Source organism: Pterocles gutturalis, unplaced genomic scaffold (assembly GCF_000699245.1).
Source record: "Pterocles gutturalis isolate BGI_N339 unplaced genomic scaffold, ASM69924v1 scaffold23211, whole genome shotgun sequence".
NCBI classification, from domain to species: Eukaryota; Metazoa; Chordata; class Aves; order Pterocliformes; family Pteroclidae; genus Pterocles; species Pterocles gutturalis.
The window spans coordinates 31,662-46,269 of record NW_010106124.1 but is presented as its reverse complement, the minus strand read 5'-3'; positions in this window follow the sequence as shown (position 1 = coordinate 46,269).

Below are 14,608 nucleotides of genomic sequence, written 5' to 3'. Positions count from 1 at the left end.
CTTCATTTAGAAGGCCGGAAGGCCAACTATGTCCTGGGCTGCATTAAAAAAGGGGTGGCCAGCAGGGAGAGGGAGGTGATTGTGCCCCTCTACTCGGCTCTTGTGAGGCCCCATCTGGAGTACTGTGTCCAGGCCTGGGGCCCCCAGCACAAGAAAGACGTGGAGCTCTTGGAGCGGGTCCAGAAGAGGGCCACAAAGATGATCAGAGGGCTGGAGCACCTCTCCTATGAGGAAAAGTTGAGGGAACTGGGCTTGTTTAGCTTGGAGAAGAGAAGGCTCCGGGGAGACCTCATTGCAGCCTTCCAGTACTTGAAAGGAGCATGAAAACAGGAGGGGGAATGACTATTTACAGGGGTTGATAGTGACAGGACGAGGGAGATTGGTTTTAAACTAAGAGAGGGGAGATTTGGATTGGATATTAGGCGGAAATTTTTCACTGTGAGGGTGGTGAGGCAGTGGAACAGGTTGCCCAGAGAAGCTGTGGATGCCCCATCCCTGGAGGTGTTCAAGGCCAGGCTGGCCATCACTGGAGGTGTTCAAGGCCAGGTTGGATGGGGCCCAGGGCAGCCTGCTCTAGTGGTTGGCAACCCTGCCCAGAGCAGGGGGGTTGAAACTAGATGATCTTTAAGGTCCTTTTCAACCCAGGCCATTCTATGATTCCATGATTCATTTACTTAGAAAGTTAAGACTATGGAGGTGTGACAAAACAACAGTCAGGTGGCCTCTGGATATTGCCATGACAAATACAGTACAGCCAGATATGGTTCTGCTCTTGTAAAGCCAACCTGTGTGAAGTTGTTGGATTAGTGGGGAAAACATGACTGTGGAAAGGAAAATGTAAAAGCTATTCTTGTGTTGATTTGAGATGAATAACAGAAAACTCAAAAAGAATCATGAAACTGAAATCCCAAAATGTTTTATTCTGAAGGCATTGCGACAGGACTTTACACAGTAGTGAGGCGAAGTATCTGCTGACTGATGTGGAAACAATCTTGCAGGTCTCACTTCAATGGAAATACTCTATAAGAAAATCTCAAGCCCTCTCCAAACCTTCCTAATTCCCACACTTTCGAATCTGAGTCTGGGTCTCAGTTCTTCATTTGCACTGGAATTACTAGAGATGTCAAAAGAGTTGCTCCTGGTTTAGTCCTGACATCACAATCTCTCTAGAGGGATTTAGGAAACCCATAAAACGAGGAGTGACGGGAAATTAATCAGCAAGAGATTAAGGCCTGAATAAGCGTGTCTCCTGAGGAGGGGTCAAGGCAAGGATAACTTTTAGCAATATGTGCAGAAATAAGCAGATTTCAGGATGAGGAAGCAGGGGGATGAAAAAGCCCAAGATTTCTCAACATCCCTCACAAAATATATGTCAGCATTAAAAAGACTGATGATGGAGTTCAAAAGTATTGGACAAAGAAGAACTTAGCCAGAAGGAGCTTATCAGATTTTGAAGCATTCAGCAGTAAAAACAGTTGAAGCTGGTAGCATCTGAGAGAGTTAAAACAGGCAGATACAGAAGCTTCAGTGTGGACATTGATGGAAATGCAGGTCTGATTTATAGCTGTGGCTCAGAGTGAAATATTTCTGGTTTATTAGTCACAGAGACACCGGTCATAGAGGCTTAAACTGGACTTCATACATTTAAACAGCTTTAGCTTCCTAAAATACACTGCACTCAGCCTGAGGGAAATCAGTTGATTTTTCAGAGGACTTGGAGGTTTATGTGATTTTTTGAATGGTTACAATATTTGGGATGTTGCATGAAACTTTTTTCTTCCATCCCATTTTTTTATTTTCAGACACGGCACATCTTTTCTCTACTGTAACATACAGAAATGCCACTAAGCATTTAAACAACCTTAACTGAATTCCCTGGATTTGGGGTGTTTGTTCTGGGGACGTTTGCAACACTGTGGCAACGTATGTGTTTGCTCCTGCCCTGACTTAGTGATAAGTCCTCTCAACCCTTACCTAATTTGTCTTTGGGAGCAAACAAGCAGCTTGATATTTCTGAGAGGAGGTTGCATTTCTAGAAGCAGCATCTGCAATGGCTCCTGAGAGTGGTGAATTCCCTGGATTTGGGGTGTTTGTTCTGGGGACGTTTGCAACACTGTGGCAACGTATGTGTTTGCTCCTGCCCTGACTTAGTGATAAGTCCTCTCAACCCTTACCTAATTTGTCTTTGGGAGCAAACAAGCAGCTTGATATTTCTGAGAGGAGGTTGCATTTCTAGAAGCAGCATCTGCAATGGCTCCTGAGAGTGGGGGACTGGATGGGGGGGGTAGCCTGCACCACCAGGGAGATCACTCTGGGCAGTAAAAATACCTGGGAAGAAAAATGCAGACCAGACCTGCTGGGAGCTAGGTTCTGGTTCCCCGTGTTTGCTTCTGGGGTTACCAGATCACGATGGCTACTCTAAGCTTGCAGTGCTGTGAGCAGGACCACGGTGAGGCTGGGGGGCACTGTCCAGAGTCCACATTTGCATCTGATCCTCATGCTCGGGGCTGCCTGTCAATGAGGTGCCTCTGACAACCTGGCACCAGCCAGCAGGAAACCTTAGGCAGAAGGATTTGGGTGGGATTTAGGTTGCCCAAACACATCACAGCATGCCAATGCCATCATGAAGAAACAGCCCTGGTTTATTTGTAACAGGCAAATTCAGCGATAAATTTCAGTGGCTGGTAAAAGTGCTGCTGGGATGGTTAGGCACAGGATACAATACCACTCCCTTCGGATGATGGATTCTCAAGAGCCAGGGCTACATGAGATGGGTTTTTTTCTCATCAGAGTTTTGCAAGGTGATGGAAATGTTTTGACTTACTTTAAAATAACAGCAAGGAGAAGAAAAATTAGAGTTGAATTTCATTAACCAAATTTTAATTTAAATTTTTGAAAAAGAAAAAATTGAAAAAGAAATTACTCAAATACCTCCATTTTGATACAGTCCCCCAAAGGCTTCAGGGAGCTTGGGGCAAGGTCCAGGCAAAACAATTTTCATCTCAAACAGAAGCAACTGAGATTTTAATTTCAATTTAGCTACACCCCTGTTGAGAAGGGTTAAAATGCCGTAAAAAACATTTAGTAAAGCCAGTTTACTTCATGTGGGGCACCAGCAGTGTTTAAAACAAGACACTAAAAAGCCCTTCCAAATACAAAAATGGTCAAATGCAAAATGGGTTGAGCACTGGAGGTGTGTGGTGCCAGGAGGCAAGGGGCTGGAGAAATGACACAGATGTCCCCACCCTGTGGGACAGACTCTTGCAATCTTCTTGTTAAAAAGGGTGCTTTCCTGTGGCCCGTCCTCTTAGGATCCCGGGGTCCTTCACAAACACACATACATCTTTTTTGATGCCCCTTTTTGATACTTTTTGAGCAAAAGTACCAGCTGTGTTTTCAGAGGTGAGGGAACACACGAGGATGAAGGGACAAACAAGCAGGAGGAGAGGGCTGATGATGCACTGCCGCCAGACACACCAGCAGAGTGAAGCTGCTGCCCTTCAGACTGGGATCTGGCAGGGAAAAAAATATTTTGCACTTGTTTTGCACAAACCTCTCTCTTCAGACCCAGTGCCTGAGAAGATATGAGCAAGATGAGAACCAGGCTTTGTTGCTAGAACACATTCCAACAGAGAGAGAAAAACTGGAGAGACACAAAAAATAAATTCCTGTCCACTAGAAAGGATTTCCAGTTACAGGAAACCTCCTCCTCTCATTCCTGCCTTTGCTCTGTTAATTTGTTATCTAGTCCTTTAAAATTCTGTGGATGAGTTAAATTCCTGAGCTGTTTTCTAACCACACTCCCCAATCTGCATGAATGTCTCTCTTTTTTGGGTTTGGGTTTTTTTTGGTATCTGGAACAGGTCAGAAACAAAACCCTCTACTCTGACGTCCTGACCCCTGGAGAAGCTGAAACGACAATGTAGACCAACACGTTTCATCAAAGAAGGCAGCTCTCAGAGCGGCACAAGAGGCAGCAGAAGCAGGGCTGCAGCGTTACCCTGGAAAAGGCAAGACTACCAAGACACTGTGCCCTGCCCATGTCTTTCCTGTGTGCAGCTCCTAACTTGGTGGCAGACTATGGGGAGGAGGAGGAAGGACTGGTTTTTTGCTTAAATTCATCACTATGGTGAAGCTGAGGGATCAAGTCTTGTGTCCTTCAGCAGCTGTAAACAGCCATAAACAGCATCCCGCCTTCCTCCTGTGATCAGTTGTGAAAACAGGCGTCTGTGTCGTCTGGGACAAATTTCCAGTACCTTTGACACTGGGCAAAGGTTGAAGCTAAGAGTGTCTGGATTTTTAAGTCATCCAGACATTAGCTCCTGGGATTCTCATGCAGGTTAAGCCCTGATGGCTCTAGGCTCATGGTGGATCATTGGGGAGTTACTCTGAATATTCCTCTGAAGTTGGTGGGGTCTTTTTCCCCCATGCATTACTGATTTGTACTGTCAGCCATAACCATAGCCTGCCATGGAGCAAGACCTTTTAAGAGCCACACTTCAGCACAGAGATGACTCACAGGCTGACACAGGTCAAATAAAAACTGGGTTCTCAGTGCAGAACCAGCCCTATTCTATGCCCTGCAAAGCTGTACCTGTTGCCATTTCACAGACTTGGTGCTTCTGTTTGGTCTCTGTGTGTACTTCATATGTATCAGGGCACATGAGCAAAAGCATGCAAAGATGGATGTCTTCGGCAGTGCAGGCATGATCTGCGATGACCTGCAGTAGAGGTTCATCTTCCAAGGGGACTTCATGCTGCAAACAGTACAAGTCATCCATGGTAGAGAATTTAGGTGCAGGGCTGGTAGCAGCTGAGCTCAGGATGTTAGTCTGGGTCAAACATCGCTAATATTAAAGGCTAAGATCTACAAGAGAAGAATGACATAAGTTTCCAAAGGGGCCAGATAACCCAAGAAAGGACTTCACCTTTTATTACATTTATTTATTTTATTACTGAGTAACAAAGCACCATAGTGACCTCCCACACTACCCCAGGGCAGTAATTTATAGCACAGTCATTTATAAACTACAAGATATATATTACTGGGCTCTTTTTTCTGTCAACGTGGCTGAAAAACTACCATCCATTGCTGGATTGTTTTCCACTGCTACTTGTACCAGGAATATGGAGCTGAAAAGTTGCACAAGATACACAAGAGCTGCAGCTACTGGGGCAGTCCCACTCCTGCATGCTCAGGATAACAGCTCTGCTATGTGTATGTAAAAACATTCCAGTTAACATTTTTCACCCTAGACAAAACCTGTGTTATGTTTTCTTTTGCCTGAGCTAATTCATCAATATCCAGAGATACACTCAATAAAATAATGTAGTAAGTACCCTTTAAGTTGTTATACGACATTCCTAGGTAGGGGATGTTGCTAGCACTGCTGTGCACAACATACAGGCTGCAATGTTGTCTGGCCACAAAAGCAGCTTTGCCAAGCCTCAAAACACAATGTTAACAAACCACCTTCTATTAACAGCAAGGGCAAAAAGCCACCCCCATACATTGGAAGCTTGGTAGCTGCCTGAATTAATGTCGCTGCTTGTGTGTGGTGAAGGAGACACAAGCACGTAGAGAAGAGCTGCTCTAGCAGTGACCAAACCCTACCTGACTGTCATTTGTTTCCTCCCATTACTTAATTTTCCACATCAATTTTATTTCAGTTGGACTCAAGATGCACTAAGGCTTTTCTTTTTCTAGCCACTCCCTGCCCTATAAGGAAATAAAAAGCCACTGCCTCTTATAAACAAATCAAATCCTACACAAGACTTAAGTCTGAAGACTATCCTGTTTGACAAATGTCTTTTCCATGGATTAGGATGTTCCTGACTGTCAGGTTTTGCTGGAAAAACAAAGTTGTTTTTTCTTACAGTTATATACCTCCATGTCTATTTTACCTGCAGTGATCATGGCAATGGCAATTAATCAATTCATAGTTATAAAGCACAGTCATAAATCTTACTTACAGGAATATTACTTACATTTATTACAGCACAAATATTAGAAGCTGCAGGGAGCAAGGACAATTGTGGCAAGCTGAAATGAAATCTTTTCCTGGGCCCTGTTTACAAGTGAAGAACATGGTGGCACACCCGCTGAGCACTATTGCACTTACCAAATTTTTTTAAGTGAGTAGCTGTGTTATTGAGGTGAGAGAAAATCATATTCAGTTTTTGGGCGTGGGTGAGTAGCTGTGTTATTGAGGTGAGAGAAGTTCATATTCAGTTTTTGGGCGTGATGAGAACCAAGAGCTACAGATTCAGACATTACTATGAATATACTTGAAACATTTCTGATCCTGAATTGGTCCTCAGGTCCTCTGATGTAGACAAAACTTTGTATCAGGCTACAGGGATGGACCCTTATTGTCAGTCTCTGCTCCATAATGAAAGGAAGCTCACATAAAGCAGGTGCAATGGTCTAAGCAGCCTGGTGATTTAGTCAGATCTGAGTAACCTGTGGAAAGCAGGTTAACAAGAACTCAAACAATTGGTGGTTTACAGGAGAAGGAACTTGTCAACTAGGTGTTTTGAGTTTGGGTTTTTTTTGAGGAAATTAGACTTATGCAGTTGCCTTATCTTGTACTGTCAGTCTTTTCATTTTCTTACCCCCAGCATTTTTTAAGCCACAAGCTGAGTTCAGCTGGAATTATATCAACCATAGGATGGAGTCTGTGAAAAAAAGCCTTTCTTTAAAGTTTTGATAACTTGATCAACAGGCCCTTGGGTTTTGGGCCAAATGCAGAGGAGGAGACCTTGCTGGTCTGCCATGGAGATCACACAGTAGGACCAAGAGGGCAGAAAGTTGAAGAAGGTTCATTTTGTGTTTCTTCCCTCTGCCGTAGTTGGAAGAGGCTCATCACCTTGCAGACAGCTGCACACCACAGGGTGTGCTTGCTGCTGGGACCCTGTCTAGAAAGAGGTCCCAGTGATTCAGTTTTAAACATCTACCTTACAGGCCTTTACGTCTGAGATCCTGCGGTCATTTTCTTATATAGCGTTGCAGCACCAAGTGGACCAAGCCCTGAGCTGCCTGGCTTTGGCAGGAGGTCGGACTGGGGACCCCCCAAGGGCCCTTCCAGCCCAAGCTCCACTGTGAGCCTGCAGCCACATCCCAGACCAGGAGACAGGACCAGACAAACAGAGAATTAGAAGGATGCTAGCACAGTTAAAGCCAAGCAGTCCTAGACTCATGGGACACAGACCTTGCCAGAGTAACTTGATTTTTAGATGGGGTTTCTTTTTAGCAGGTGTGGTATACGCAGCCACACTGTGGAATGCCTATCTCTCCTCCCTTTCATATCTTCTCTTTCCTACCAGCAATTTCTGAATACTAGCTAACTTCCCTCCAAAGTCAACAGAAAAGAGCACATCTAGTGTGCCCTTTCTATAACCTATTTCAGATGGGCTCAAACGGAAACACACATTCTGAAGGTTTCCAAATAATTTCAACTCCCTGGAAGCCCTTCCTAAGGGCACCACTTTACTAAAGACTCACGTTACAGGTGCCCTGACTTTTTCAGTGGAATAACCGTGTTCTCCAACCCCACTTTTCTTCCTGCTGCTTGTCCCTTTCCTTTACATTGCTGATAATCTCAGCAAGGAAGCTCAGTCATCTGTCAAGATATCTGCTTTCCTTATTACAATCAACGAGGGGATGCAAAAAGGTCTGCCTCATGCACGTAAGCTTGCTCCTTTCCAAACTTGCTTCCTCCCACTGGATCCTGTGATCTGCAAGGACTATTACTACAGCTTGGCACAAGGCTGTTTCTCAGCTTAGGGGTCAAGGAGCACAACAGACCCATGCCAAGGTGAGATCCAGCCATGCGTATGACCCTCTGTGCTTCTCATTTTTGTACAAGGACCTCAAGCAGGTCCCCTAAGTTGGACACCTGGTAGAGAAAAGCCTGTACTTCAGGACAGAGGCAGCCACAGACATTTAGAGTTTTTTGCCCATGATGGAAAGTATGACAAATTTAAAATATTCACCCATGGCTCACAATGGCCCTGTAAGGCAGGTAGGGAAACAAGTCAGCAATATATCACCATGCCAGAGTGGAACAAAGACAAGAGCCAGCAGTTGGAGGGCAAGTGGATGGCTAAAAGTGAAACAAGGTTCTTCTGACTTTGGATCTCCATTTTACCCACTAAGTGGAGTACTGGGAAGGGAAAGCACTGCTGTCATGTTCCTGCTACTGCAGCTTGAAAGCAGATTGTGAGATCATTATTTAAAGCTATGACATCATTGTAGGGCTGGGCAAAGGGGAAAACAATGGTCCTAAAAGGATAAAAATTTTTCTGAGAACGTGTCTGTAAGGCATCAAAATATGTGAAGCTCACTCACTCTTCACCCAGCAGTCTTGAGCTTCCCCATTTTTAAAATGAAGGTAAGCATGAAATCCCCTAAACTATTTCAGGCTTGCGGCTGTTAGCATGAGGTTGAGAAATGCAAGTCCCTTTGCTCTTACAGTCTCAGCTCTCTTTGGTCTCACAGAGTTTAGGAGAGGTTAATTCTAGAGGAAATATGGGATATAGACAGACAAGCACATTTATGCAGCAGTCTATGTTCCCTTTCATTGCCTTGCTTCCCAGAGCATCACTGCCTAGAGAACCAAGACCAGTGATAAGCTTGTGTCAAAATGCTTGTGTCCAACAGGAGAATGACGAACATGCGGCTTACCTTTGCTCAGATGCTAGTCATGGGCTCTGTAAACCACCCAGATTTGCCCTGATAGCAAGCATTGGTGGTCAGGATGTGTAGTTCTTCCCTTAGTAACTCCCCTATGGGTTTTCTACTCATACTTTCAAAGAAGAGCCAACCAACAGTGCTGCAAACAGACAGACAGAGCTGCTGTCTTAACGGCACGCATTAGTGGAACCACCCCAACAGCAGAAGTCTCCAGCTTATGCAAGGCCTTGGCATGATAATCATGGCTAAGCACAAGTATTTGCACAATCTCTAGTTATTATTTAATCCAACACCTAGGGAAAAATGTTCAGGCTATTGTCTTGCAAAAGTGCAGAGTGATGTCAAGGGCCACGAAATTTCTTACATGAGCTTTCTCAATTCAGGCTCAGAAAACACAAATGAAAACATGACTCACATATTCTGACAGAGCAGCCGAGTCTCAGCCTCCCCTTCCAGCAGCGCATGCATGACCAGGCGTGTCCCTGCCTAGTGCTGTCCCTCTCCGTTTGATTAGGCAGGTTTCCTTCAAAAACAAAAGCTAGCAATTTTGCTCGCTACATGAGAAATAAGGGAAGAAGAGCCTGTTTCTTGCTCTGCTCCTATTTAAAACTCATCTCCAAGGGCTAGCCCATGGGCAACAGACACAACTTCTCTTTCAAACACATGCAGACTGACAGAAGCCCAACGGAAATACGGATTCATGTATTTTCCCACAGTTACTCAGTAAGCCTAGAAGTCTCTGGGGAGTTTCTTAAATACACACAACACCCTCCCAAACTGTGAGCGCAGATGCCCCCAGTGGAATGGAGAGGAACACAGATATCTCCTAAACAGAAAATTCCCAACTATTTAGTCCTTGTATGAGCAGACAGCAAAGGAAAGCTCCCCTGGCTGGGGCAGCCAAAGTTCACACAGCCATCTTCCCACTGTCATCCCTCCCTTTATGCACAAAGTCTTAATTTTCCTGAGGATGTTATGCTCCTTATCAGCATTTTGATTGCCTCACCCATCAGATCTTGGCACACCTGGAGTTTCATCTGAGGCAAACCTGGTATGCACCTGGAAGACGTTCCCGCTGGAGGATCGGAGCCACACAGCAGAAGCTGTTGTGGGGAGCAGCCTCTAGAGAGCAAGTCATCCCATCCCCAACTAAAATCAGACAAACTGCAGCCTAGAAATTCCCATTTCTCTCCTTTAGTGCTTATGGCAACTAGCTGCCCTGACAAGCCACCTCCAAGACAGATGAAGCTCTGATTGGAGCTAATTGGTCAAAGTTGCTTTAGGGTGCTGCAGAGAAGAAGTTTGCTGGCAGCAGGCCAACACTGCATGAACAGGCATGACTGATGGTTCATGTTGGATCAATGTGCTACAAGATGACGTGACAGTTCAAAACAAGCTGAAGTCAGGCACGGGCATGCAGTTCATCATTAGTATCTGATAGAGATGTTGTGCATGCTTTTTCTTTACAGTCTGACTTTATGCCAGTCACAGAAGGACAGACAGCCAATACCTGGTCCATCACAGAGCCTGCTGGTACAAGAGAAACCACCTAGCTTTTTTGACATATTTAAAACATCTGATTGAGGGGGTTTTTTTTAGGAAACCAATACTGTGTGTCATTATGCCTGAGCACTGTGATTTCATTGAAGAGTCCTAGTGTTAGATTTACTGTGGCATCAGAATATGGCTTCATCCTGAACTGATTCTACCTCAGGTCTTGTCTCAGATATATCATCTGTTTTCTAGAGTATTAAATTCAGCATTTACAGGGAGTTTCAGTAAGAAAGGGTGATGCCAACAGAGGTCAGTGCATCACCGTAACTCAGTCTCTCCTAATCTTATCTGGTAAAAATAGGTCCCCTTGTAGATCATGTTGTGGTTTTTTTTTTTTTTTTAAGAAGGGAAGTGATTTAAGCGATTTTTGTAAGTAATATTTTTTAAGCAGAATCATCCCAGTCACTAGCTTATCCTAAGAATAATAATAAAAGAAGAATGAACAAAAAAACCCTATTTTTAAAGGAAAATAGAGAACTTTAGTGAACTTCGCATTTTTTTGACATTAATTCCTCCTCCACCCCTCAACCACACACAAATATTTAAAGCAGATACTGAAAATAGATTAGAAGTTTATAAAATTGCACTATGTGATTTTGATTATTAGAAAGGTCACTAACATGACGGGAAATGTACCTTATGAACTATGGCTCACCTTAGGACATTGTATTTGCATCAACAAGGAACTGCACATGGAAACATGCAGTTGAAATGGATAAATCCATTTGTTAAAGTAAACAGGAGGTTTACTTTCTGCCCTGTTGAGAAATCCCTAGTGACAGATTGTAGAAAATAGCAACTCTTTCTCAGTGGCCTACCTCTTAAGAAAAATCAAGAGCAAATTCCTGGGATAGCCACCTCAAAACCGCCCCGGGCAGCTTCAATGCCTGCCTGCTGAGCAGAGAGAGATCACCTCCACTGAAGAAGTGGTAAGGACACACTCAGAGCTGACTCACATTGCTCCCACTCACTCTTGTGAAAGTGGGAGCAAACAGACCTCGTTGGCATCAGCAGCGAGTGGGAGGAGGTTAGAGCAACAGCAGGAACAGCCAGAGGAGGAAAGATGGAGTCTGTAGCACTTGCTATCAGCTTTCATGGGCGTTAATTTTTGCATTTTCTTCTCTCAGCAGTTCCTCCCACTAGCTACCATTACCAAACCCTACTGCCATCTCCATGTTGCCAAAACCCACCAGTTGTTAGTGGAGTAGGTGGGAGCAGATGGGGCTCTTGCTGAGGCTCTCCAAATCTGCTAAACATTTCTTAAGCAATCCTGGTTTTGCCTCAGTTACCCAAGAGGAGAGATGATCTCTCTCCAGCTCTTACAGACAGATGGTCTTTGTGTATCTGTACTAAGTTTTCCCTAGCAGGGTATAAACTGTCCTTGGTATCCTTTACCCTCTGCTCTCATACAAGCAGCACAATGAACATCACGTTCTGCAGAGTGGGTTATTAATCTCAAAAGACTAAGCTTCTGACAAATGAGGGGAAACAAATTGATCAATGCCAGGTTTCAGCATTCCTCAACTGAGAGGACTCCTGTGCCAGCCTACATAAACCTCCCCTGGGGAACAGAGCGTAAAGAAGACCTCTAAGCACTGGGAAGGTAGAACCACTGGTGAGGCCACACCTTGAATCCTGTGTTCAATTTTGGGCCCCTCATTACAAGACAGACATTGAGGTGCTGGAACATGTCCAAAGAAGAGAAACACACCTAGTGAAGGCTTTACAGAACAAGTCCTGTGAGGAGCAGCTGAGGGAATTGGGGTTGTTTAGCCTGGAAAAAAGGAGGCTGAGGGAACAATTTACCATTCTACTGAAAGGAGGCTGTAGTGAGAAGGGTGTCAGTCCTTTCTCCCAAGTCACAAGCAATAGGACAAGAGGAAACAACTTCAAGTTGCTCCAAGGGAAGTTTAGGTTTGATATTAGGAAAAACTTCTTCACTGAAAGGGTTGTCAAGCACTGAAACAGGTTGCCCAGGGAAGTGATGGGGTCACCATCCCTGGAGGTACTTAAAAGACATGTAGACATGGTACTTAGGGACATGGTTTAGTGGTGGACTTGGGAGTGTTGGGTTTACAGTTGGACTCAATGATCTTAAATGTCTTTTCCAACCTAAATGATTTTATGATTCTATGAGTCTATGAACGCTGTCACTACTCAGCCTCACTGCCCAAAGGCACAAGCCAACACCATCACTCAGTGATCTCCCAGGTGACTTTAATTTTTTGACAAATGCCACCTACCTTTCAGAGAGGAGTCCAGGTCACCAGAACACTAAGGTAGGATTCAGCTCATTCAACTCTACAGATAGCCGCAGTGTAGATGTGTACTGATGTCTGCACTACCCAGATAAAAATTCTTTTGCAATCAGAGGGAGTAAATAATTAAAAGGTGCAATTCACTAGCCTCAAGTAGACATCTAAAATCAGTCTGCTGAGTTACATCCTAGAGCTGCCTGTTTCTCTCCTTCACAAAGTGAAGAATTTGTCACTTTCAAAGCAATAACCTTTCATCAAAGAGCACAGACAAGCTGTCTGGAGAAGGGGAGAGAGCCCTGGCCCAGATTGGAGTCTGGCAGAGGGGACAGGAGCACACAGCTGTGACCAGTCCCAGGAGCACTGGCTGCAGAGTATTCAGAGATCCCACACTGGAAGATGATACAATTCCAGATCCCAAATTGTTCCAGGCCAGCAAAAGTACAACCTTCCCCAAGCCAAGATAGTACAGTTAAGCTTGTCCATAGTACTCCATATTTTTGACAGGAGTAATTCATGCTGAGCCACTCAAAAAAAAAAAAAAACCACAAAAAAAAAGCCCCCAAAAAACCCCAAAACCCACTGTCCCTGAAAACATTCATGCTTCAGCATCATCTCAAGCTCATCTTAATGTTTTTCACTCCTTTTCTCTACAGTAATATCCCACATCACCTGGAGCTTCTATTTTTGGTTCGTAGCTCGTAGGAGAAAGAAAACACCTGCTTGAGCCTTTCTGTTCATTCATTGAAAAGCTAATTTTATGTCAAATTTCCAGTCATTGTGGCTATACTGGCTTTCCTGAGTTCCCATCACATGAGCAAGTCCCAGCTGCTCCAAAGCAGCATGTGCAAGTGCTGGGGCAGGAGAGGGTAGAAAGAAGGCTGAAGGGGGATCCAGGTACTGGCACAAAGTATGGCATAAGGCAGAACCGGCCAAAGTTAATCTGCCCTTTCCCTGCCACACAGCATCTGGCAAGGCATTCAAGAGATAGCTCAAAACCTATCCATAGGCCTTTACAGATTGGGAAGAGCAGGAGGACGAAGGCCACTGATCAGGCTTTCTAGCAGGAACTGGTAGTGCCTGCAACATGGAAAGCTTCTGGATCCATATACACCCTCATTTTTCATGAGCAAAGTTAAATACTCACAGACCAAAGAATGTTTCCCAAGATGCCCAGCATCCCAAAAGAGAAACCAGCCCAGCACCTTGTAATACAGGCAAGGTTTCCCTTATCTGCTCCAGACCAACCTTACACTCCTTGACTTTCTTGTAGCCTGCCTGTCACTGCTCCAAACTCTCAATGTGACCATGTCACCCCAATGGCGTTGACAGGGGGATAACTCCATGACCCTCCCTAGTCCCACACTCTGCACCAATGCTCCTCACCACGTTATATACAAATGGGTCCATTGTGGACCAGCCCAGCTGTTGGGGTCTGAGGTCGTTTAAAAAAGAGGGAAGGTCTTTGCAAAAAGTATGGGAGACAGCAGTTCAGCTTTTTCCCTCACCACCATCTCCCTTTAAATACAAGAAACTATCAGCAGGCAAGGAAAGCCCTTCAGAGGATGGAGCAAGCATCTTCAGTTTCCTCCAAGTCCTAAGTGTCCCTCCAGGTACATTTTTTCCAGTTCAAGCTTTACTTCCAAATTATGGAGCTCACCTTCCTGTCACTTGCCTTTTCCCACGCCTGCCAGCACCATGTCCTTCCCCTCTCTGTGCCTTCGCATTTCTCTTCGTCACCTTAGCATTCATCTTAAGTCTCACCTCTGATATAGCTCTTTCTATTCATTTTAAAATCCTTCCAACACATCAAAGCTGTAATATCAGCTCTTTCCAGAAGATACCACACTCTTGACAGGGTATTCACCTATATCTTCTCTTCCCTAACATGACTTTGGGTACTGCTAAACACAGAGTTGAATACTTTCTTCTTTAAGAAGAGAGCAGCTGACGAGGATGAGGGTCTTACACCTTGTCAGAGTTATCACTGTTTGCATTTACATCTTGTGTGGGTCTTCTTTTGGTGCAGGAGGAGAGCCTGACATCATCACAAACTGTTTCTTTGACTTTTGGGTTGTCAGTACTGCAACGCACAGCACAGGCA